The sequence below is a fragment of the Symphodus melops genome, assembly GCF_947650265.1.
Source record: "Symphodus melops genome assembly, chromosome: 3".
Classification (NCBI taxonomy): Eukaryota; Metazoa; Chordata; class Actinopteri; order Labriformes; family Labridae; genus Symphodus; species Symphodus melops.
The window spans coordinates 22,736,595-22,758,789 of record NC_136693.1 but is presented as its reverse complement, the minus strand read 5'-3'; positions in this window follow the sequence as shown (position 1 = coordinate 22,758,789).

Here is a 22,195-nt window from a genome sequence, read left to right as displayed (position 1 = left end):
TAAATCCAACCCAGCTGGAGGACACCGCCACCCAACGCTCCGCCAGGCGAAGGCTCTGTCATCAAGGACTGCATAGACTTGAAGAGGAGTGAGTGGAACGACGGACGCCAAAGGAGACATGATGCCCGTACCGCACCTACCCTCCCTTGGACTTACCTGCTCTGACTGTGGTGGACAGCTCACTATTCCTCACCGATGTCATAAGTGAGGAAACTTCAATTCCCAGAGACGACATTGCACAAAGGGGTTTGAGCTTCGGATTAAATAGCATATTGCTGGTTAAATCTTTTTTTGTTGTAAATTAACACTTCACCTTGTCCGATAAGGGCTGTAGAATAAGCACATTAATTTTCTGTATGTTCCTCACCAGTAAAGGGCTCTAATTTAGAGAATAAAGTAGCTGTTTTTAGTGTAGCTGTGTTTAGGACAGCGTGCGTGGATTACGTTCAGTGGACGTGCGCTGTGAACTTGCATCACGATTATTCTACAGTATAGACTTTTTTTTTCACAACAACTTAACCACTGGGCTGCATCAGGAATAAAAAAAAATAGACATCAGTGCTGCATTTGCACAGGCTTTGCTCTCTCTCTCACACGCACAGATAATGATTCATGGGGGACTCCCTGGTGTCATGTCACAGCTGAACTAACGCCAGGCGAAGGCTCTGTCATCGAGGACATATATCGAAGTCTTGATATAAAATTTTGGTGAAGAGAATGTGAATGCCTCAGGTTTGAATGTGTAAGTTTGGGAAGTTTTCACAGCTCAACTGTGTGTGTGTGTGTGTGTGTGTGTGTGTGTGTGTGTGTGTGTGTGTGTGTGTGTGTGTGTGTGTGTGTGTGTGTGTGTGTGTGTGTGTGTGTGTGTGTGTGTGTGTGTGTGTGTGTGTGTGTGTGTGTGTGTGTGTGTGTGTGTGTTAAATCCAACCCAGCTGGAGGACACCGCCACCCAACGCTCCGCCAGGTGAAGGCTCTGTCATCAAGGACTGCATAGACTTGAAGAGGAGTGAGTGGAACGACGGACACCAAAGGAGACATGACGCCCGTACCGCACCTAGCCTCCCTTGGACTTACCTGCTCTGACTGTGGTGGACAGCTCACTATTCCTCACCAATGTCACAAATGAGGAAACTTCAATTCCCAGAGTCGACATTGCACAAAGGGGGTTGAGCTTCGGATTAAATAGCATATTGCTGGTTAAATCTTTTTTTGTTGTAAATTAACACTTCACCTTGTCCGATAAGGGCTGTAGAATAAGCACATTAATTTTCTGTATATTCCTCACCAGTAAACGGCTCTAATTTAGAGAAAAAAGTAGCTGTTTTTAGTGTAGCTGTGTTTAGGACAGCGTGCGTGGATTACGTTCAGTGGACGTGCGCTGTGAACTTGCATCACGATTTTTCTACAGTATAGACTTTATTTTTCACAACAACTTGACCACTGGGCTGCATCAGGAATAAGAAAAAATAGACATCAGTGCTGCATTTGCACAGGCTTTGCTCTCTCTCTCACACGCACAAATAATGATTCATGGGGGACTCCCTGGTGTCATGTCACAGCTGAACTAACGCCAGGCGAAGGCTCTGTCATCGAGGACATATATCGAAGTCTTGATATAAAATTTTGGTGAAGAGAATGTGAATGCCTCAGGTTTGAATGTGTAAGTTTGGGAAGTTTTCACAGCTCAACTGTGTGTGTGTGTGTGTGTGTGTGTGTGTGTGTGTGTGTGTGTGTGTGTGTGTGTGTGTGTGTGTGTGTGTGTGTGTGTGTGTGTGTGTGTGTGTGTGTGTGTGTGTGTGTGTGTGTGTGTGTGTGTTAAATCCAACCCAGCTGGAGGACACCGCCACCCAACGCTCCGCCAGGCGAAGGCTCTGTCATCAAGGACTGCATAGACTTGAAGAGGAGTGAGTGGAACGACGGACACCAAAGGAGACATGACGCCCGTACCGCACCTAGCCTCCCTTGGATTTACCTGCTCTGACTGTGGTGGACAGCTCACTATTCCTCACCAATGTCACAAATGAGGAAACTTCAATTCCCAGAGTCGACATTGCACAAAGGGGGTTGAGCTTCGGATTAAATAGCATATTGCTGGTTAAATCTTTTTTTGTTGTAAATTAACACTTCACCTTGTCCGATAAGGGCTGTAGAATAAGCACATTAATTTTCTGTATATTCCTCACCACTAAAGGGCTCTAATTTAGAGAATAAAGTAGCTGTTTTTAGTGTAGCTGTGTTTAGGACAGTGTGCGTGGATTACATTCAGTGGACGTGCGCTGTGAACTTGCATCAGGAGCATACTACACTTTAGACTTTATTTTTCACAACAACTTGACCACTGGGCTGCATCAGGAATAAAAAAAAATAGACATCAGTGCTGCATTTGCACAGGCTTTGCTCTCTCTCTCACACGCACAGATAATGATTCATGGGGGACTCCCTGGTGTCATGTCACAGCTGAACTAACGCCAGGCGAAGGCTCTGTCATCGAGGACATATATCGAAGTCTTGATATAAAATTTTGGTGAAGAGAATGTGAATGCCTCAGGTTTGAATGTGTAAGTTTGGGAAGTTTTCACAGCTCAACTGTGTGTGTGTGTGTGTGTGTGTGTGTGTGTGTGTGTGTGTGTGTGTGTGTGTGTGTGTGTGTGTGTGTGTGTGTGTGTGTGTGTGTGTGTGTGTGTGTGTGTGTGTGTGTGTGTGTGTGTGTGTGTGTTTGTGTGTGTGTGTGTGTGTGTGTGTGTGTGTGTGTTAAATCCAACCCAGCTGGAGGACACCGCCACCCAACGCTCCGCCAGGCGAAGGCTCTGTCATCAAGGACTGCATAGACTTGAAGAGGAGTGAGTGGAACGACGGACGCCAAAGGAGACATGATGCCCGTACCGCACCTACCCTCCCTTGGACTTACCTGCTCTGACTGTGGTGGACAGCTCACTATTCCTCACCGATGTCATAAGTGAGGAAACTTCAATTCCCAGAGACGACATTGCACAAAGGGGTTTGAGCTTCGGATTAAATAGCATATTGCTGGTTAAATCTTTTTTTGTTGTAAATTAACACTTCACCTTGTCCGATAAGGGCTGTAGAATAAGCACATTAATTTTCTGTATGTTCCTCACCAGTAAAGGGCTCTAATTTAGAGAATAAAGTAGCTGTTTTTAGTGTAGCTGTGTTTAGGACAGCGTGCGTGGATTACGTTCAGTGGACGTGCGCTGTGAACTTGCATCACGATTATTCTACAGTATAGACTTTTTTTTTCACAACAACTTAACCACTGGGCTGCATCAGGAATAAAAAAAAATAGACATCAGTGCTGCATTTGCACAGGCTTTGCTCTCTCTCTCACACGCACAGATAATGATTCATGGGGGACTCCCTGGTGTCATGTCACAGCTGAACTAACGCCAGGCGAAGGCTCTGTCATCGAGGACATATATCGAAGTCTTGATATAAAATTTTGGTGAAGAGAATGTGAATGCCTCAGGTTTGAATGTGTAAGTTTGGGAAGTTTTCACAGCTCAACTGTGTGTGTGTGTGTGTGTGTGTGTGTGTGTGTGTGTGTGTGTGTGTGTGTGTGTGTGTGTGTGTGTGTGTGTGTGTGTGTGTGTGTGTGTGTGTGTGTGTGTGTGTGTGTGTGTGTGTGTGTGTGTGTGTGTGTGTGTGTGTGTGTGTGTGTGTTAAATCCAACCCAGCTGGAGGACACCGCCACCCAACGCTCCGCCAGGTGAAGGCTCTGTCATCAAGGACTGCATAGACTTGAAGAGGAGTGAGTGGAACGACGGACACCAAAGGAGACATGACGCCCGTACCGCACCTAGCCTCCCTTGGACTTACCTGCTCTGACTGTGGTGGACAGCTCACTATTCCTCACCAATGTCACAAATGAGGAAACTTCAATTCCCAGAGTCGACATTGCACAAAGGGGGTTGAGCTTCGGATTAAATAGCATATTGCTGGTTAAATCTTTTTTTGTTGTAAATTAACACTTCACCTTGTCCGATAAGGGCTGTAGAATAAGCACATTAATTTTCTGTATATTCCTCACCAGTAAACGGCTCTAATTTAGAGAAAAAAGTAGCTGTTTTTAGTGTAGCTGTGTTTAGGACAGCGTGCGTGGATTACGTTCAGTGGACGTGCGCTGTGAACTTGCATCACGATTTTTCTACAGTATAGACTTTATTTTTCACAACAACTTGACCACTGGGCTGCATCAGGAATAAGAAAAAATAGACATCAGTGCTGCATTTGCACAGGCTTTGCTCTCTCTCTCACACGCACAAATAATGATTCATGGGGGACTCCCTGGTGTCATGTCACAGCTGAACTAACGCCAGGCGAAGGCTCTGTCATCGAGGACATATATCGAAGTCTTGATATAAAATTTTGGTGAAGAGAATGTGAATGCCTCAGGTTTGAATGTGTAAGTTTGGGAAGTTTTCACAGCTCAACTGTGTGTGTGTGTGTGTGTGTGTGTGTGTGTGTGTGTGTGTGTGTGTGTGTGTGTGTGTGTGTGTGTGTGTGTGTGTGTGTGTGTGTGTGTGTGTGTGTGTGTGTGTGTGTGTGTGTGTGTGTGTGTGTGTGTGTGTGTGTGTGTGTTAAATCCAACCCAGCTGGAGGACACCGCCACCCAACGCTCCGCCAGGCGAAGGCTCTGTCATCAAGGACTGCATAGACTTGAAGAGGAGTGAGTGGAACGACGGACACCAAAGGAGACATGACGCCCGTACCGCACCTAGCCTCCCTTGGATTTACCTGCTCTGACTGTGGTGGACAGCTCACTATTCCTCACCAATGTCACAAATGAGGAAACTTCAATTCCCAGAGTCGACATTGCACAAAGGGGGTTGAGCTTCGGATTAAATAGCATATTGCTGGTTAAATCTTTTTTTGTTGTAAATTAACACTTCACCTTGTCCGATAAGGGCTGTAGAATAAGCACATTAATTTTCTGTATATTCCTCACCACTAAAGGGCTCTAATTTAGAGAATAAAGTAGCTGTTTTTAGTGTAGCTGTGTTTAGGACAGTGTGCGTGGATTACATTCAGTGGACGTGCGCTGTGAACTTGCATCAGGAGCATACTACACTTTAGACTTTATTTTTCACAACAACTTGACCACTGGGCTGCATCAGGAATAAAAAAAAATAGACATCAGTGCTGCATTTGCACAGGCTTTGCTCTCTCTCTCACACGCACAGATAATGATTCATGGGGGACTCCCTGGTGTCATGTCACAGCTGAACTAACGCCAGGCGAAGGCTCTGTCATCGAGGACATATATCGAAGTCTTGATATAAAATTTTGGTGAAGAGAATGTGAATGCCTCAGGTTTGAATGTGTAAGTTTGGGAAGTTTTCACAGCTCAACTGTGTGTGTGTGTGTGTGTGTGTGTGTGTGTGTGTGTGTGTGTGTGTGTGTGTGTGTGTGTGTGTGTGTGTGTGTGTGTGTGTGTGTGTGTGTGTGTGTGTGTGTGTGTGTGTGTGTGTGTGTGTGTGTTAAATCCAACCCAGCTGGAGGACACCGCCACCCAACGCTCCGCCAGGTGAAGGCTCTGTCATCAAGGACTGCATAGACTTGAAGAGGAGTGAGTGGAACGACGGACGCCAAAGGAGACATGACGCCCGTACCGCACCTACCCTCCCTTGGACTTACCTGCTCTGACTGTGGTGGACAGCTCACTATTCCTCACCGATGTCACAAGTGAGGAAACTTCAATTCCCAGAGACGACATTGCACACCGGGGTTTGAGCTTCGGATTAAATAGCATATTGCTGGTTAAATCTTTTTTTGTTGTAAATTAACACTTCACCTTGTCCGATAAGGGCTGTAGAATAAGCACATTAATTTTATGTATGTTCCTCACCAGTAAAGGGCTCTAATTTAGAGAATAAAGTAGCTGTTTTTAGTGTAGCTGTGTTTAGGACAGCGTGCGTGGATTACGTTCAGTGGACGTGCGCTGTGAACTTGCATCACGATTATTCTACAGTATAGACTTTTTTTTTCACAACAACTTAACCACTGGGCTGCATCAGGAATAAAAAAAAATAGACATCAGTGCTGCATTTGCACAGGCTTTGCTCTCTCTCTCACACGCACAGATAATGATTCATGGGGGACTCCCTGGTGTCATGTCACAGCTGAACTAACGCCAGGCGAAGGCTCTGTCATCGAGGACATATATCGAAGTCTTGATATAAAATTTTGGTGAAGAGAATGTGAATGCCTCAGGTTTGAATGTGTAAGTTTGGGAAGTTTTCACAGCTCAACTGTGTGTGTGTGTGTGTGTGTGTGTGTGTGTGTGTGTGTGTGTGTGTGTGTGTGTGTGTGTGTGTGTGTGTGTGTGTGTGTGTGTGTGTGTGTGTGTGTGTGTGTGTGTGTGTGTGTGTGTGTGTGTGTTAAATCCAACCCAGCTGGAGGACACCGCCACCCAACGCTCCGCCAGGTGAAGGCTCTGTCATCAAGGACTGCATAGACTTGAAGAGGAGTGAGTGGAACGACGGACACCAAAGGAGACATGACGCCCGTACCGCACCTAGCCTCCCTTGGACTTACCTGCTCTGACTGTGGTGGACAGCTCACTATTCCTCACCAATGTCACAAATGAGGAAACTTCAATTCCCAGAGTCGACATTGCACAAAGGGGGTTGAGCTTCGGATTAAATAGCATATTGCTGGTTAAATCTTTTTTTGTTGTAAATTAACACTTCACCTTGTCCGATAAGGGCTGTAGAATAAGCACATTAATTTTCTGTATATTCCTCACCAGTAAACGGCTCTAATTTAGAGAAAAAAGTAGCTGTTTTTAGTGTAGCTGTGTTTAGGACAGCGTGCGTGGATTACGTTCAGTGGACGTGCGCTGTGAACTTGCATCACGATTTTTCTACAGTATAGACTTTATTTTTCACAACAACTTGACCACTGGGCTGCATCAGGAATAAGAAAAAATAGACATCAGTGCTGCATTTGCACAGGCTTTGCTCTCTCTCTCACACGCACAAATAATGATTCATGGGGGACTCCCTGGTGTCATGTCACAGCTGAACTAACGCCAGGCGAAGGCTCTGTCATCGAGGACATATATCGAAGTCTTGATATAAAATTTTGGTGAAGAGAATGTGAATGCCTCAGGTTTGAATGTGTAAGTTTGGGAAGTTTTCACAGCTCAACTGTGTGTGTGTGTGTGTGTGTGTGTGTGTGTGTGTGTGTGTGTGTGTGTGTGTGTGTGTGTGTGTGTGTGTGTGTGTGTGTGTGTGTGTGTGTGTGTGTGTGTGTGTGTGTGTGTGTGTGTGTGTGTTAAATCCAACCCAGCTGGAGGACACCGCCACCCAACGCTCCGCCAGGCGAAGGCTCTGTCATCAAGGACTGCATAGACTTGAAGAGGAGTGAGTGGAACGACGGACACCAAAGGAGACATGACGCCCGTACCGCACCTAGCCTCCCTTGGATTTACCTGCTCTGACTGTGGTGGACAGCTCACTATTCCTCACCAATGTCACAAATGAGGAAACTTCAATTCCCAGAGTCGACATTGCACAAAGGGGGTTGAGCTTCGGATTAAATAGCATATTGCTGGTTAAATCTTTTTTTGTTGTAAATTAACACTTCACCTTGTCCGATAAGGGCTGTAGAATAAGCACATTAATTTTCTGTATATTCCTCACCACTAAAGGGCTCTAATTTAGAGAATAAAGTAGCTGTTTTTAGTGTAGCTGTGTTTAGGACAGTGTGCGTGGATTACATTCAGTGGACGTGCGCTGTGAACTTGCATCAGGAGCATACTACACTTTAGACTTTATTTTTCACAACAACTTGACCACTGGGCTGCATCAGGAATAAAAAAAAATAGACATCAGTGCTGCATTTGCACAGGCTTTGCTCTCTCTCTCACACGCACAGATAATGATTCATGGGGGACTCCCTGGTGTCATGTCACAGCTGAACTAACGCCAGGCGAAGGCTCTGTCATCGAGGACATATATCGAAGTCTTGATATAAAATTTTGGTGAAGAGAATGTGAATGCCTCAGGTTTGAATGTGTAAGTTTGGGAAGTTTTCACAGCTCAACTGTGTGTGTGTGTGTGTGTGTGTGTGTGTGTGTGTGTGTGTGTGTGTGTGTGTGTGTGTGTGTGTGTGTGTGTGTGTGTGTGTGTGTGTGTGTGTGTGTGTGTGTGTGTGTGTGTGTGTGTGTGTGTGTGTTAAATCCAACCCAGCTGGAGGACACCGCCACCCAACGCTCCGCCAGGTGAAGGCTCTGTCATCAAGGACTGCATAGACTTGAAGAGGAGTGAGTGGAACGACGGACGCCAAAGGAGACATGACGCCCGTACCGCACCTACCCTCCCTTGGACTTACCTGCTCTGACTGTGGTGGACAGCTCACTATTCCTCACCGATGTCACAAGTGAGGAAACTTCAATTCCCAGAGACGACATTGCACACCGGGGTTTGAGCTTCGGATTAAATAGCATATTGCTGGTTAAATCTTTTTTTGTTGTAAATTAACACTTCACCTTGTCCGATAAGGGCTGTAGAATAAGCACATTAATTTTATGTATGTTCCTCACCAGTAAAGGGCTCTAATTTAGAGAATAAAGTAGCTGTTTTTAGTGTAGCTGTGTTTAGGACAGCGTGCGTGGATTACGTTCAGTGGACGTGCGCTGTGAACTTGCATCACGATTATTCTACAGTATAGACTTTTTTTTTCACAACAACTTAACCACTGGGCTGCATCAGGAATAAAAAAAAATAGACATCAGTGCTGCATTTGCACAGGCTTTGCTCTCTCTCTCACACGCACAGATAATGATTCATGGGGGACTCCCTGGTGTCATGTCACAGCTGAACTAACGCCAGGCGAAGGCTCTGTCATCGAGGACATATATCGAAGTCTTGATATAAAATTTTGGTGAAGAGAATGTGAATGCCTCAGGTTTGAATGTGTAAGTTTGGGAAGTTTTCACAGCTCAACTGTGTGTGTGTGTGTGTGTGTGTGTGTGTGTGTGTGTGTGTGTGTGTGTGTGTGTGTGTGTGTGTGTGTGTGTGTGTGTGTGTGTGTGTGTGTGTGTGTGTGTGTGTGTGTGTGTGTGTGTGTGTGTGTTAATTAAATCCAACCCAGCTGGAGGACACCGCCACCCAACGCTCCGCCAGGTGAAGGCTCTGTCATCAAGGACTGCATAGACTTGAAGAGGAGTGAGTGGAACGACGGACACCAAAGGAGACATGACGCCCGTACCGCACCTAGCCTCCCTTGGACTTACCTGCTCTGACTGTGGTGGACAGCTCACTATTCCTCACCAATGTCACAAATGAGGAAACTTCAATTCCCAGAGTCGACATTGCACAAAGGGGGTTGAGCTTCGGATTAAATAGCATATTGCTGGTTAAATCTTTTTTTGTTGTAAATTAACACTTCACCTTGTCCGATAAGGGCTGTAGAATAAGCACATTAATTTTCTGTATATTCCTCACCAGTAAACGGCTCTAATTTAGAGAAAAAAGTAGCTGTTTTTAGTGTAGCTGTGTTTAGGACAGCGTGCGTGGATTACGTTCAGTGGACGTGCGCTGTGAACTTGCATCACGATTTTTCTACAGTATAGACTTTATTTTTCACAACAACTTGACCACTGGGCTGCATCAGGAATAAGAAAAAATAGACATCAGTGCTGCATTTGCACAGGCTTTGCTCTCTCTCTCACACGCACAAATAATGATTCATGGGGGACTCCCTGGTGTCATGTCACAGCTGAACTAACGCCAGGCGAAGGCTCTGTCATCGAGGACATATATCGAAGTCTTGATATAAAATTTTGGTGAAGAGAATGTGAATGCCTCAGGTTTGAATGTGTAAGTTTGGGAAGTTTTCACAGCTCAACTGTGTGTGTGTGTGTGTGTGTGTGTGTGTGTGTGTGTGTGTGTGTGTGTGTGTGTGTGTGTGTGTGTGTGTGTGTGTGTGTGTGTGTGTGTGTGTGTGTGTGTGTGTGTGTGTGTGTGTGTGTGTGTGTGTGTGTGTGTGTGTGTGTTAAATCCAACCCAGCTGGAGGACACCGCCACCCAACGCTCCGCCAGGCGAAGGCTCTGTCATCAAGGACTGCATAGACTTGAAGAGGAGTGAGTGGAACGACGGACACCAAAGGAGACATGACGCCCGTACCGCACCTAGCCTCCCTTGGATTTACCTGCTCTGACTGTGGTGGACAGCTCACTATTCCTCACCAATGTCACAAATGAGGAAACTTCAATTCCCAGAGTCGACATTGCACAAAGGGGGTTGAGCTTCGGATTAAATAGCATATTGCTGGTTAAATCTTTTTTTGTTGTAAATTAACACTTCACCTTGTCCGATAAGGGCTGTAGAATAAGCACATTAATTTTCTGTATATTCCTCACCACTAAAGGGCTCTAATTTAGAGAATAAAGTAGCTGTTTTTAGTGTAGCTGTGTTTAGGACAGTGTGCGTGGATTACATTCAGTGGACGTGCGCTGTGAACTTGCATCAGGAGCATACTACACTTTAGACTTTATTTTTCACAACAACTTGACCACTGGGCTGCATCAGGAATAAAAAAAAATAGACATCAGTGCTGCATTTGCACAGGCTTTGCTCTCTCTCTCACACGCACAGATAATGATTCATGGGGGACTCCCTGGTGTCATGTCACAGCTGAACTAACGCCAGGCGAAGGCTCTGTCATCGAGGACATATATCGAAGTCTTGATATAAAATTTTGGTGAAGAGAATGTGAATGCCTCAGGTTTGAATGTGTAAGTTTGGGAAGTTTTCACAGCTCAACTGTGTGTGTGTGTGTGTGTGTGTGTGTGTGTGTGTGTGTGTGTGTGTGTGTGTGTGTGTGTGTGTGTGTGTGTGTGTGTGTGTGTGTGTGTGTGTGTGTGTGTGTGTGTGTGTGTGTGTGTGTTAAATCCAACCCAGCTGGAGGACACCGCCACCCAACGCTCCGCCAGGTGAAGGCTCTGTCATCAAGGACTGCATAGACTTGAAGAGGAGTGAGTGGAACGACGGACGCCAAAGGAGACATGACGCCCGTACCGCACCTACCCTCCCTTGGACTTACCTGCTCTGACTGTGGTGGACAGCTCACTATTCCTCACCGATGTCACAAGTGAGGAAACTTCAATTCCCAGAGACGACATTGCACACCGGGGTTTGAGCTTCGGATTAAATAGCATATTGCTGGTTAAATCTTTTTTTGTTGTAAATTAACACTTCACCTTGTCCGATAAGGGCTGTAGAATAAGCACATTAATTTTCTGTATGTTCCTCACCAGTAAAGGGCTCTAATTTAGAGAATAAAGTAGCTGTTTTTAGTGTAGCTGTGTTTAGGACAGCGTGCGTGGATTACGTTCAGTGGACGTGCGCTGTGAACTTGCATCACGATTATTCTACAGTATAGACTTTATTTTTCACAACAACTTGACCACTGGGCTGCATCAGGAATAAGAAAAAATAGACATCAGTGCTGCATTTGCACAGGCTTTGCTCTCCCTCGCTCTCTCTCACACGCACAGATAATGATTCATGGGGGACTCCCTGGTGTCATGTTAAAGCTGACCTATTGCCAGGCGAAGGCTCTGTCATCGAGGACATATATCGAAGTCTTGATATAAAATTTTATTGAAGAGAATGTGAATGCCTCAGGTTTAAATGTGTAAGATTGGGAAGTTTTCACAGCTCAACTGTGTGTGTGTGTGTGTGTGTGTGTGTGTGTGTGTGTGTGTGTGTGTGTGTGTGTGTGTGTGTGTGTGTGTGTGTGTGTGTGTGTGTGTGTGTGTGTGTGTGTGTGTGTGTGTGTGTGTGTGTGTGTGTGTGTGTGTGTGTGTTAAATCCAACCCAGCTGGAGGACACCGCCACCCAACGCTCCGCCAGGCGAAGGCTCTGTCATCAAGGACTGCATAGACTTGAAGAGGAGTGAGTGGAACGACGGACACCAAAGGAGACATGACGCCCGTACCGCACCTAGCCTCCCTTGGACTTACCTGCTCTGACTGTGGTGGACAGCTCACTATTCCTCACCAATGTCACAAATGAGGAAACTTCAATTCCCAGAGTCGACATTGCACAAAGGGGGTTGAGCTTCGGATTAAATAGCATATTGCTGGTTAAATCTTTTTTTGTTGTAAATTAACACTTCACCTTGTCCGATAAGGGCTGTAGAATAAGCACATTAATTTTCTGTATATTCCTCACCACTAAAGGGCTCTAATTTAGAGAATAAAGTAGCTGTTTTTAGTGTAGCTGTGTTTAGGACAGTGTGCGTGGATTACATTCAGTGGACGTGCGCTGTGAACTTGCATCAGGAGCATACTACACTTTAGACTTTATTTTTCACAACAACTTGACCACTGGGCTGCATCAGCAATAAAAAAAAATAGACATCAGTGCTGCATTTGCACAGGCTTTGCTCTCTCTCTCACACGCACAGATAATGATTCATGGGGGACTCCCTGGTGTCATGTCACAGCTGAACTAACGCCAGGCGAAGGCTCTGTCATCGAGGACATATATCGAAGTCTTGATATAAAATTTTGGTGAAGAGAATGTGAATGCCTCAGGTTTGAATGTGTAAGTTTGGGAAGTTTTCACAGCTCAACTGTGTGTGTGTGTGTGTGTGTGTGTGTGTGTGTGTGTGTGTGTGTGTGTGTGTGTGTGTGTGTGTGTGTGTGTGTGTGTGTGTGTGTGTGTGTGTGTGTGTGTGTGTGTGTGTGTGTGTGTGTGTGTGTGTGTGTGTGTGTGTGTGTGTTAAATCCAACCCAGCTGGAGGACACCGCCACCCAACGCTCCGCCAGGTGAAGGCTCTGTCATCAAGGACTGCATAGACTTGAAGAGGAGTGAGTGGAACGACGGACGCCAAAGGAGACATGACGCCCGTACCGCACCTACCCTCCCTTGGACTTACCTGCTCTGACTGTGGTGGACAGCTCACTATTCCTCACCGATGTCACAAGTGAGGAAACTTCAATTCCCAGAGACGACATTGCACACCGGGGTTTGAGCTTCGGATTAAATAGCATATTGCTGGTTAAATCTTTTTTTGTTGTAAATTAACACTTCACCTTGTCCGATAAGGGCTGTAGAATAAGCACATTAATTTTCTGTATGTTCCTCACCAGTAAAGGGCTCTAATTTAGAGAATAAAGTAGCTGTTTTTAGTGTAGCTGTGTTTAGGACAGCGTGCGTGGATTACGTTCAGTGGACGTGCGCTGTGAACTTGCATCACGATTATTCTACAGTATAGACTTTATTTTTCACAACAACTTGACCACTGGGCTGCATCAGGAATAAGAAAAAATAGACATCAGTGCTGCATTTGCACAGGCTTTGCTCTCCCTCGCTCTCTCTCACACGCACAGATAATGATTCATGGGGGACTCCCTGGTGTCATGTTAAAGCTGACCTATTGCCAGGCGAAGGCTCTGTCATCGAGGACATATATCGAAGTCTTGATATAAAATTTTATTGAAGAGAATGTGAATGCCTCAGGTTTAAATGTGTAAGATTGGGAAGTTTTCACAGCTCAACTGTGTGTGTGTGTGTGTGTGTGTGTGTGTGTGTGTGTGTGTGTGTGTGTGTGTGTGTGTGTGTGTGTGTGTGTGTGTGTGTGTGTGTGTGTGTGTGTGTGTGTGTGTGTGTGTGTGTGTGTGTGTGTGTGTGTGTGTGTGTGTGTGTGTGTGTGTGTGTTAAATCCAACCCAGCTGGAGGACACCGCCACCCAACGCTCCGCCAGGCGAAGGCTCTGTCATCAAGGACTGCATAGACTTGAAGAGGAGTGAGTGGAACGACGGACACCAAAGGAGACATGACGCCCGTACCGTACCTAGCCTCCCTTGGACTTACCTGCTCTGACTGTGGTGGACAGCTCACTATTCCTCACCAATGTCACAAATGAGGAAACTTCAATTCCCAGAGTCGACATTGCACAAAGGGGGTTGAGCTTCGGATTAAATAGCATATTGCTGGTTAAATCTTTTTTTGTTGTAAATTAACACTTCACCTTGTCCGATAAGGGCTGTAGAATAAGCACATTAATTTTCTGTATATTCCTCACCACTAAAGGGCTCTAATTTAGAGAATAAAGTAGCTGTTTTTAGTGTAGCTGTGTTTAGGACAGTGTGCGTGGATTACATTCAGTGGACGTGCGCTGTGAACTTGCATCAGGAGCATACTACACTTTAGACTTTATTTTTCACAACAACTTGACCACTGGGCTGCATCAGCAATAAAAAAAAATAGACATCAGTGCTGCATTTGCACAGGCTTTGCTCTCTCTCTCACACGCACAGATAATGATTCATGGGGGACTCCCTGGTGTCATGTCACAGCTGAACTAACGCCAGGCGAAGGCTCTGTCATCGAGGACATATATCGAAGTCTTGATATAAAATTTTGGTGAAGAGAATGTGAATGCCTCAGGTTTGAATGTGTAAGTTTGGGAAGTTTTCACAGCTCAACTGTGTGTGTGTGTGTGTGTGTGTGTGTGTGTGTGTGTGTGTGTGTGTGTGTGTGTGTGTGTGTGTGTGTGTGTGTGTGTGTGTGTGTGTGTGTGTGTGTGTGTGTGTGTGTGTGTGTGTGTGTGTGTGTGTGTGTGTGTGTGTGTGTGTTAAATCCAACCCAGCTGGAGGACACCGCCACCCAACGCTCCGCCAGGTGAAGGCTCTGTCATCAAGGACTGCATAGACTTGAAGAGGAGTGAGTGGAACGACGGACGCCAAAGGAGACATGACGCCCGTACCGCACCTACCCTCCCTTGGACTTACCTGCTCTGACTGTGGTGGACAGCTCACTATTCCTCACCGATGTCACAAGTGAGGAAACTTCAATTCCCAGAGACGACATTGCACACCGGGGTTTGAGCTTCGGATTAAATAGCATATTGCTGGTTAAATCTTTTTTTGTTGTAAATTAACACTTCACCTTGTCCGATAAGGGCTGTAGAATAAGCACATTAATTTTATGTATGTTCCTCACCAGTAAAGGGCTCTAATTTAGAGAATAAAGTAGCTGTTTTTAGTGTAGCTGTGTTTAGGACAGCGTGCGTGGATTACGTTCAGTGGACGTGCGCTGTGAACTTGCATCACGATTATTCTACAGTATAGACTTTTTTTTTCACAACAACTTAACCACTGGGCTGCATCAGGAATAAAAAAAAATAGACATCAGTGCTGCATTTGCACAGGCTTTGCTCTCTCTCTCACACGCACAGATAATGATTCATGGGGGACTCCCTGGTGTCATGTCACAGCTGAACTAACGCCAGGCGAAGGCTCTGTCATCGAGGACATATATCGAAGTCTTGATATAAAATTTTGGTGAAGAGAATGTGAATGCCTCAGGTTTGAATGTGTAAGTTTGGGAAGTTTTCACAGCTCAACTGTGTGTGTGTGTGTGTGTGTGTGTGTGTGTGTGTGTGTGTGTGTGTGTGTGTGTGTGTGTGTGTGTGTGTGTGTGTGTGTGTGTGTGTGTGTGTGTGTGTGTGTGTGTGTGTGTGTGTGTGTGTGTGTGTGTTAAATCCAACCCAGCTGGAGGACACCGCCACCCAACGCTCCGCCAGGTGAAGGCTCTGTCATCAAGGACTGCATAGACTTGAAGAGGAGTGAGTGGAACGACGGACACCAAAGGAGACATGACGCCCGTACCGCACCTAGCCTCCCTTGGACTTACCTGCTCTGACTGTGGTGGACAGCTCACTATTCCTCACCAATGTCACAAATGAGGAAACTTCAATTCCCAGAGTCGACATTGCACAAAGGGGGTTGAGCTTCGGATTAAATAGCATATTGCTGGTTAAATCTTTTTTTGTTGTAAATTAACACTTCACCTTGTCCGATAAGGGCTGTAGAATAAGCACATTAATTTTCTGTATATTCCTCACCAGTAAACGGCTCTAATTTAGAGAAAAAAGTAGCTGTTTTTAGTGTAGCTGTGTTTAGGACAGCGTGCGTGGATTACGTTCAGTGGACGTGCGCTGTGAACTTGCATCACGATTTTTCTACAGTATAGACTTTATTTTTCACAACAACTTGACCACTGGGCTGCATCAGGAATAAGAAAAAATAGACATCAGTGCTGCATTTGCACAGGCTTTGCTCTCTCTCTCACACGCACAAATAATGATTCATGGGGGACTCCCTGGTGTCATGTCACAGCTGAACTAACGCCAGGCGAAGGCTCTGTCATCGAGGACATATATCGAAGTCTTGATATAAAATTTTGGTGAAGAGAATGTGAATGCCTCAGGTTTGAATGTGTAAGTTTGGGAAGTTTTCACAGCTCAACTGTGTGTGTGTGTGTGTGTGTGTGTGTGTGTGTGTGTGTGTGTGTGTGTGTGTGTGTGTGTGTGTGTGTGTGTGTGTGTGTGTGTGTGTGTGTGTGTGTGTGTGTGTGTGTGTGTGTGTGTGTGTGTGTGTGTGTGTGTTAAATCCAACCCAGCTGGAGGACACCGCCACCCAACGCTCCGCCAGGCGAAGGCTCTGTCATCAAGGACTGCATAGACTTGAAGAGGAGTGAGTGGAACGACGGACACCAAAGGAGACATGACGCCCGTACCGCACCTAGCCTCCCTTGGATTTACCTGCTCTGACTGTGGTGGACAGCTCACTATTCCTCACCAATGTCACAAATGAGGAAACTTCAATTCCCAGAGTCGACATTGCACAAAGGGGGTTGAGCTTCGGATTAAATAGCATATTGCTGGTTAAATCTTTTTTTGTTGTAAATTAACACTTCACCTTGTCCGATAAGGGCTGTAGAATAAGCACATTAATTTTCTGTATATTCCTCACCACTAAAGGGCTCTAATTTAGAGAATAAAGTAGCTGTTTTTAGTGTAGCTGTGTTTAGGACAGTGTGCGTGGATTACATTCAGTGGACGTGCGCTGTGAACTTGCATCAGGAGCATACTACACTTTAGACTTTATTTTTCACAACAACTTGACCACTGGGCTGCATCAGGAATAAAAAAAAATAGACATCAGTGCTGCATTTGCACAGGCTTTGCTCTCTCTCTCACACGCACAGATAATGATTCATGGGGGACTCCCTGGTGTCATGTCACAGCTGAACTAACGCCAGGCGAAGGCTCTGTCATCGAGGACATATATCGAAGTCTTGATATAAAATTTTGGTGAAGAGAATGTGAATGCCTCAGGTTTGAATGTGTAAGTTTGGGAAGTTTTCACAGCTCAACTGTGTGTGTGTGTGTGTGTGTGTGTGTGTGTGTGTGTGTGTGTGTGTGTGTGTGTGTGTGTGTGTGTGTGTGTGTGTGTGTGTGTGTGTGTGTGTGTGTGTGTGTGTGTGTGTGTGTGTGTGTGTGTGTGTGTGTGTGTGTGTGTGTGTGTGTGTGTTAAATCCAACCCAGCTGGAGGACACCGCCACCCAACGCTCCGCCAGGTGAAGGCTCTGTCATCAAGGACTGCATAGACTTGAAGAGGAGTGAGTGGAACGACGGACGCCAAAGGAGACATGACGCCCGTACCGCACCTACCCTCCCTTGGACTTACCTGCTCTGACTGTGGTGGACAGCTCACTATTCCTCACCGATGTCACAAGTGAGGAAACTTCAATTCCCAGAGACGACATTGCACACCGGGGTTTGAGCTTCGGATTAAATAGCATATTGCTGGTTAAATCTTTTTTTGTTGTAAATTAACACTTCACCTTGTCCGATAAGGGCTGTAGAATAAGCACATTAATTTTCTGTATGTTCCTCACCAGTAAAGGGCTCTAATTTAGAGAATAAAGTAGCTGTTTTTAGTGTAGCTGTGTTTAGGACAGCGTGCGTGGATTACGTTCAGTGGACGTGCGCTGTGAACTTGCATCACGATTATTCTACAGTATAGACTTTATTTTTCACAACAACTTGACCACTGGGCTGCATCAGGAATAAGAAAAAATAGACATCAGTGCTGCATTTGCACAGGCTTTGCTCTCCCTCGCTCTCTCTCACACGCACAGATAATGATTCATGGGGGACTCCCTGGTGTCATGTTAAAGCTGACCTATTGCCAGGCGAAGGCTCTGTCATCGAGGACATATATCGAAGTCTTGATATAAAATTTTATTGAAGAGAATGTGAATGCCTCAGGTTTAAATGTGTAAGATTGGGAAGTTTTCACAGCTCAACTGTGTGTGTGTGTGTGTGTGTGTGTGTGTGTGTGTGTGTGTGTGTGTGTGTGTGTGTGTGTGTGTGTGTGTGTGTGTGTGTGTGTGTGTGTGTGTGTGTGTGTGTGTGTGTGTGTGTGTGTGTGTGTGTGTGTGTGTGTGTGTTAAATCCAACCCAGCTGGAGGACACCGCCACCCAACGCTCCGCCAGGCGAAGGCTCTGTCATCAAGGACTGCATAGACTTGAAGAGGAGTGAGTGGAACGACGGACACCAAAGGAGACATGACGCCCGTACCGCACCTAGCCTCCCTTGGACTTACCTGCTCTGACTGTGGTGGACAGCTCACTATTCCTCACCAATGTCACAAATGAGGAAACTTCAATTCCCAGAGTCGACATTGCACAAAGGGGGTTGAGCTTCGGATTAAATAGCATATTGCTGGTTAAATCTTTTTTTGTTGTAAATTAACACTTCACCTTGTCCGATAAGGGCTGTAGAATAAGCACATTAATTTTCTGTATATTCCTCACCACTAAAGGGCTCTAATTTAGAGAATAAAGTAGCTGTTTTTAGTGTAGCTGTGTTTAGGACAGTGTGCGTGGATTACATTCAGTGGACGTGCGCTGTGAACTTGCATCAGGAGCATACTACACTTTAGACTTTATTTTTCACAACAACTTGACCACTGGGCTGCATCAGCAATAAAAAAAAATAGACATCAGTGCTGCATTTGCACAGGCTTTGCTCTCTCTCTCACACGCACAGATAATGATTCATGGGGGACTCCCTGGTGTCATGTCACAGCTGAACTAACGCCAGGCGAAGGCTCTGTCATCGAGGACATATATCGAAGTCTTGATATAAAATTTTGGTGAAGAGAATGTGAATGCCTCAGGTTTGAATGTGTAAGTTTGGGAAGTTTTCACAGCTCAACTGTGTGTGTGTGTGTGTGTGTGTGTGTGTGTGTGTGTGTGTGTGTGTGTGTGTGTGTGTGTGTGTGTGTGTGTGTGTGTGTGTGTGTGTGTGTGTGTGTGTGTGTGTGTGTGTGTGTGTGTGTGTGTGTGTGTTAAATCCAACCCAGCTGGAGGACACCGCCACCCAACGCTCCGCCAGGTGAAGGCTCTGTCATCAAGGACTGCATAGACTTGAAGAGGAGTGAGTGGAACGACGGACGCCAAAGGAGACATGACGCCCGTACCGCACCTACCCTCCCTTGGACTTACCTGCTCTGACTGTGGTGGACAGCTCACTATTCCTCACCGATGTCACAAGTGAGGAAACTTCAATTCCCAGAGACGACATTGCACACCGGGGTTTGAGCTTCGGATTAAATAGCATATTGCTGGTTAAATCTTTTTTTGTTGTAAATTAACACTTCACCTTGTCCGATAAGGGCTGTAGAATAAGCACATTAATTTTCTGTATGTTCCTCACCAGTAAAGGGCTCTAATTTAGAGAATAAAGTAGCTGTTTTTAGTGTAGCTGTGTTTAGGACAGCGTGCGTGGATTACGTTCAGTGGACGTGCGCTGTGAACTTGCATCACGATTATTCTACAGTATAGACTTTATTTTTCACAACAACTTGACCACTGGGCTGCATCAGGAATAAGAAAAAATAGACATCAGTGCTGCATTTGCACAGGCTTTGCTCTCCCTCGCTCTCTCTCACACGCACAGATAATGATTCATGGGGGACTCCCTGGTGTCATGTTAAAGCTGACCTATTGCCAGGCGAAGGCTCTGTCATCGAGGACATATATCGAAGTCTTGATATAAAATTTTATTGAAGAGAATGTGAATGCCTCAGGTTTAAATGTGTAAGATTGGGAAGTTTTCACAGCTCAACTGTGTGTGTGTGTGTGTGTGTGTGTGTGTGTGTGTGTGTGTGTGTGTGTGTGTGTGTGTGTGTGTGTGTGTGTGTGTGTGTGTGTGTGTGTGTGTGTGTGTGTGTGTGTGTGTGTGTGTGTGTGTGTGTGTGTGTGTGTGTGTGTTAAATCCAACCCAGCTGGAGGACACCGCCACCCAACGCTCCGCCAGGCGAAGGCTCTGTCATCAAGGACTGCATAGACTTGAAGAGGAGTGAGTGGAACGACGGACACCAAAGGAGACATGACGCCCGTACCGTACCTAGCCTCCCTTGGACTTACCTGCTCTGACTGTGGTGGACAGCTCACTATTCCTCACCAATGTCACAAATGAGGAAACTTCAATTCCCAGAGTCGACATTGCACAAAGGGGGTTGAGCTTCGGATTAAATAGCATATTGCTGGTTAAATCTTTTTTTGTTGTAAATTAACGTAAATTAACACTTCACCTTGTCCGATAAGGGCTGTAGAATAAGCACATTAATTTTCTGTATATTCCTCACCACTAAAGGGCTCTAATTTAGAGAATAAAGTAGCTGTTTTTAGTGTAGCTGTGTTTAGGACAGTGTGCGTGGATTACATTCAGTGGACGTGCGCTGTGAACTTGCATCAGGAGCATACTACACTTTAGACTTTATTTTTCACAACAACTTGACCACTGGGCTGCATCAGCAATAAAAAAAAATAGACATCAGTGCTGCATTTGCACAGGCTTTGCTCTCTCGCACAGATAATGATTCATGGGGGACTCCCTGGTGTCATGTCACAGCTGAACTAACGCCAGGCGAAGGCTCTGTCATCGAGGACATATATCGAAGTCTTGATATAAAATTTTGGTGAAGAGAATGTGAATGCCTCAGGTTTGAATGTGTAAGTTTGGGAAGTTTTCACAGCTCAACTGTGTGTGTGTGTGTGTGTGTGTGTGTGTGTGTGTGTGTGTGTGTGTGTGTGTGTGTGTGTGTGTGTGTGTGTGTGTGTGTGTGTGTGTGTGTGTGTGTGTGTGTGTGTGTGTGTGTGTGTGTGTGTGTGTGTGTTAAATCCAACCCAGCTGGAGGACACCGCCACCCAACGCTCCGCCAGGCGAAGGCTCTGTCATCAAGGACTGCATAGACTTGAAGAGGAGTGAGTGGAACGACGGACGCCAAAGGAGACATGACGCCCGTACCGCACCTACCCTCCCTTGGACTTACCTGCTCTGACTGTGGTGGACAGCTCACTATTCCTCACCGATGTCACAAGTGAGGAAACTTCAATTCCCAGAGACGACATTGCACACCGGGGTTTGAGCTTCGGATTAAATAGCATATTGCTGGTAAAATCTTTTTTTTTTTGTAAATTAACACTTCACCTTGTCCGATAAGGGCTGTAGAATAAGCACATTAATTTTCTGTATGTTCCTCACCAGTAAACGGCTCTAATTTAGAGAATAAAGTAGCTGTTTTTAGTGTAGCTGTGTTTAGGACAGCGTGCGTGGATTACGTTCAGTGGACGTGCGCTGTGAACTTGCATCACGATTATTCTACAGTATAGACTTTATTTTTCACAACAACTTGACCACTGGGCTGCATCAGGAATAAGAAAAAATAGACATCAGTGCTGCATTTGCACAGGCTTTGCTCTCTCTCTCACACGCACAAATAATGATTCATGGGGGACTCCCTGGTGTCATGTCACAGCTGAACTAACGCCAGGCGAAGGCTCTGTCATCGAGGACATATATCGAAGTCTTGATATAAAATTTTGGTGAAGAGAATGTGAATGCCTCAGGTTTGAATGTGTAAGTTTGGGAAGTTTTCACAGCTCAACTGTGTGTGTGTGTGTGTGTGTGTGTGTGTGTGTGTGTGTGTGTGTGTGTGTGTGTGTGTGTGTGTGTGTGTGTGTGTGTGTGTGTGTGTGTGTGTGTGTGTGTGTGTGTGTGTGTGTGTGTGTGTGTGTGTGTGTGTGTTAAATCCAACCCAGCTGGAGGACACCGCCACCCAACGCTCCGCCAGGCGAAGGCTCTGTCATCAAGGACTGCATAGACTTGAAGAGGAGTGAGTGGAACGACGGACACCAAAGGAGACATGACGCCCGTACCGCACCTAGCCTCCCTTGGATTTACCTGCTCTGACTGTGGTGGACAGCTCACTATTCCTCACCAATGTCACAAATGAGGAAACTTCAATTCCCAGAGTCGACATTGCACAAAGGGGGTTGAGCTTCGGATTAAATAGCATA